General features: G+C 37.6%; 1 pseudogene; it reads right to left on the bottom strand.

The window, feature by feature from the left end:
• Positions 1-633: 633 nt before the first annotated feature.
• LOC138009720 (uncharacterized) overlaps positions 634-4,636 on the bottom strand; it is a 4,185-nt pseudogene continuing 182 nt past the window's right edge.

Raw genomic sequence — 4,636 nt, 5'->3', positions numbered from 1 at the left:
CCGATACACTAAGTCTTTCTCTAGCACATATAAATTACAAATTCACAAGGAAAAGAGGAGACTCAGTAAATGCTTAAATTCAATACATTGTACATCTTGTTACTGCAGTGTTGACACTGGATATGCTTACAGTATACCACTTAAATGCAGAAGATCTATTAAAACAATGTACACTGCAACAGTAATTCCACTAGGTTCTTAGTGTAGTAAATTTACACTCCTGCAGGAGAATTGCATGACAACACTTTACTACATGTATATAGCAAATCACATGGAACTACAACAATTATTAACTGCACTTCTGGTCATCATGGTGGTACACATGATTCATGATATAGCTTCTCTCCTCACAAAATGAAACTCAACAGTGGCTCAATATGTCCACAAAAATGTTCAAGTCAAAATGACAATACCAAATAACATGATGTTTCTCCAAGGAAGGTGTGTAATTAGTCACCCAGTGTACCACAAATACATGTATCAATGTGCCAAAACAACACTGACAAATGCATATTGATAATTATGATAAAAGAAGACTCAGCTTCTATCAGGAGTCACTTTTTCATAAGATGCCTTTTGTATGATCTTATGATAAAACTGCTTTACTCTACATGTATATACAGTCTCACCAGCTCAATGATCTCCAAGTGGATTTTCTATCAGTTTCTGCAACTTTCTCTTGTTTTCAAAAAAATTCACAAAAGAGAAATAAAGATTGTCCTTCATTGGGTCAAATTGCAACTCTGGTGGTAAATCATCAAGAGTGCGATATTGGGCTTTCACAGTTTCTTGACACTTGTCACTCCTGCTTTTCTTGTGAGTGGCCTGTTCAGCTATGCTCTCTAAACAAGTACTTTCCTCTTCATTCTCTTGAAACTGGGATGTTGAATCCTTATTTTGTTCTTTCCTCTCTTTCAACATCTTTCGTCTTCTTTTTAAGTAATTCCGCCTGCTTTCTTTGTTGTGCTTTCCCATCTATTTATTAAAAAACCACATAATAATAATAGAAAAGGAAAGGTGGTGTTAGTAATATTCTGCATACGAGCCAATTGACGTATCAAAAGGCTGGTACTTAATTACTCAGTTACCATCCAGGGGTCAGTTTGTTGACCCCTGGATGGGATGCCACAATAGTCCATTGCAGATTACCCACAGCAGTTCCTTGCCTACAGAAACAATGCAACAGCAAGGCTTGAGCCCATACCTCCTGATATGAAGTTAGAGGTGTTAACCACTTAGATGCCAGGCTTCCATCCACAGTACCAGTGATAACATTACAATGATGTGAGCATTATACTTTAGTATTTTCCCCACAAGATATTAGTGAATAGTGCTTTCCGCGTGTGCTGATTGACTTGTTTGGATTCACGGCTACGTAGTAAATACTAAAACAGTGGATAGCATTGAACGCGGGCACTGATTGGCTCGTCAAACTCCGAATATCCTGTGCTATTTACCTCCGAGCAACTCTGGAAAAAATGGCGTCCCGATTTGCATCCGCGACAAGTGAAGAAAACATCCAAATTAATTTTTTGTTCTATATATTATTTCACTGTTTTAGTAGTGCTTCGCGGCTCTGTAAATATCCACCACTAGCCACCTCCACTTCCGTGAATAGTTGTTAAGTATCAACCTTCATTTCAGACAATAATAATTGTTAACTATAAATAATATTTAATCATCAACTACTATTATTTTAAAACTACAACTAAAAAAGTGCATAAAAAATAAAATAAAATAAAATAATAACAATAATAAAATGACAAATAAATTAACAATACTACTACTACTAATAATAATAATAATAATAATAATAATAATAATAATAATAAAGAACTTAGACTCTGTATTAAAGAAGCTGTATACCTAACATGCCAAGTTACTGAAAATTGACACCTTGCTGAAGTAATTTTTTAAGCGCTGCCTGGGACAGCACACAGCAAGTAGAAAAACCAACATTGTAGCTTAAATTAATCCTTCAACCAAGCAAGTTGTCGATGTTTAGATGGTGAGAAATTGGCCATTGGTAATATGTGCTCAAAAGAATTCATGAAGTCTTGTAAGATGAACTTTGTGATTATTGTGCCTGACAATGGTTATCAAAAATGCCAATTGTTAAAGCCTTAGCAAACCAAGGTTATGATTCCACAGGTACATAAAATCAACACTAAAATTATAACTGGCTTTTTGACTCCTTTATGTTACCATTTATGTCAGGGCTTTGCCACGTTAGTTTTTGTTGGTATAATTTTAACACACAGGGCCAACACATTCCTGGCCTTGGTGTTCAGAGTTGCTCACAAAAGTTCTAGAATGCTTTTACATTTTCGCTATCCTCACATCTCTGCGATTGATGCTATAACAATAAGAGTATACAAAATTACATACCTTTTTAAAGCTGTCGCAAGCCTTTGTGACTCACTTCGTTGTCTGCCGGCCGACAGAGTCGTTCACGCGCAAACCGCTGAATATGCGCGCAACGCAAACTCAGTAAATTTCCTTTCGTATCAGCGCCAACAGCGCCAAAAACGTTTCAGTTATTACCTTGCATTAGTAAAATAGGAGAAAACTAGAGAAGATCTAGAGAACGTATGATAGATAAAATAAGGTACGGTCAAGATTTTAATATATGAAAATAAACTTAAAGGCCCACCTTCCGACAGGCATTGCTTGCCGTGGAACACATTCATCCAATCAGATCACTACGATAAGCAGTGCGAGTTTTGTGCGAATAGGCCTTTTGCATGGCGGATTTTGTACCATGTGATCGTTTGTTGCTAGAGGGCAAGCTCATTATTATTGACTGGGACATTAAAACAAAGAGACCTGAACCAGTCAAGCTTGACTTGCCTTTGTTTCAATGCCTCCAGCATGGCGGAACTTGTGCAAAAACAAACGGTCGAAAAGCCTGTCGGTTGAAGGTGGGCCTTTAATTGATCACCAAATTTCATCACCAGCCGGCGCCTAATGGTAAACTTAATGTTCTTTATATATGTCTTCACAAAGGTCTAGAAGATTCGTAAATATGTAATCGCCTCCGAAATAAACTGCAGCACTGATGCAATTTAATAAATTTTGAAAATTTGTGTAAGTGTGTGGAGCAGGGGTACCACAGTGGTGAGAGCACTCGCCTACCACCAAAACAATGTGGCCCGGGTTCGATTCCCGGTCTCGGCGTCATATGTGGGTTGAGTTTGTTGGTGGTTGACTCCTTGCTCCTAGAGGTTTTTCTCCGGGTACTCCGATTTTCCGCTCTCCTCAAAAACCAACATTGCCAATTTCTACTGAATTCGATCCGGAGTGCACGGACACATCTTGAACGAGCGCTCTTAAGGTCCGTGGGTAAACAAATTCCAAAAACTTCCATTCCACACAACGTGGGTAGTGGAAAAGCAAAACTGGCGTAAGGTTTCAATTTTGGACAATCTGCAGACGTTTCGTAAATTAATCGCAAAAATCAATTTTTGATAATCGTTTGCTTAAATTTACGCCGTGAGCAAAAACATACTTTTAGACAACGAATTTGCCACACCAGCAAATGTCGAGCCAACGTTCTTTAATTTTACACGGGGGGCAAAATTGTAATAAATTTAAATCAAAACACCAAATTTACTTCAAGAACAAAGATAAAACAAAATCTGTGTAAACCTGATATTTACTTTACATTTACGCCACAATTGCAGCAAAGCAAACTTAAACTTTTAAACGAAAATTGCACTAAGAGCAAATTCGTAGCAACATTAGTACTCCAAATTTACAGCAGATTTGCTCAACTGACAAACTTAAGTAAATTCGTTTTTTCGTGCAGTGTAGCTTTCAAATCTTCTTTTGTGAAGAATAGCTATTGGTAGTAAGCATTTTTTTGAGTTGTTCAACAGTTAGGTGGGCTTCATTTGGATTTTGTGTAAGAAATATACTACCCTGACCAAGAAGTCTATGCCTTTGAATCATATTGAATGCCCAGTAAGCAAATCGTGGATCTCTTGCAAATCTGTACACCCATTCACCATTGATGTTTTCAGCAAACTTTATCAAATGCTTTACTTTTTCACCCAAGGTTGCATGTCGGTTTGTAGCAGTATTAGTTGGATCGCCTGTACCATCAGGGAAAAGAGTGGGATCTCGCATCCTTGTTTCGACTCCTTTCCTTTCCGTGTAGCTACGTAGCTTTAAATACCCGTAAAACGGAGCACTGATGGAGTGGGGGGAGTAAAATGAGCGCACCGTCGACCTCAGGTTTGTCAGTGATTAAAAGTTACTGTTACGAGTTATCGACGTTAAATAAGGTCTACTTTACTTTACTTTACTTTACTAGGAATTCCTTAAGTTGGAAGGGAAGACAAACAAGTATAATCAATTTTAATGTTTTTGTACACAGGATTGTGGTCAACTAACCACTGCAGAGCCATAGAAAATTTTTGTCTTTGAACAATTAAATCTTTAGAAGTGTTATTCTTTCCTTCCGCTGTTATTACTATTATAGGGAGTTCTTTGGGATATCTTGGTAGTGTGTCTGCACGATCCTGGATATCTTGGGGGAAGTTAATGCAATGACCTTTATAGGCTCTTTGTGCACCTGGCTTTGTGTAAACACTGATAACTGGAAAAGCACGAGCAATTAACATCTCTTCTATTT

This window comes from Montipora foliosa, chromosome 7 (genome assembly GCF_036669935.1).
Source record: "Montipora foliosa isolate CH-2021 chromosome 7, ASM3666993v2, whole genome shotgun sequence".
Classification (NCBI taxonomy): Eukaryota; Metazoa; Cnidaria; class Anthozoa; order Scleractinia; family Acroporidae; genus Montipora; species Montipora foliosa.
The sequence above is the reverse complement of the archived record's forward strand: the minus strand, read 5'-3'. Positions and strand labels throughout refer to the sequence as shown.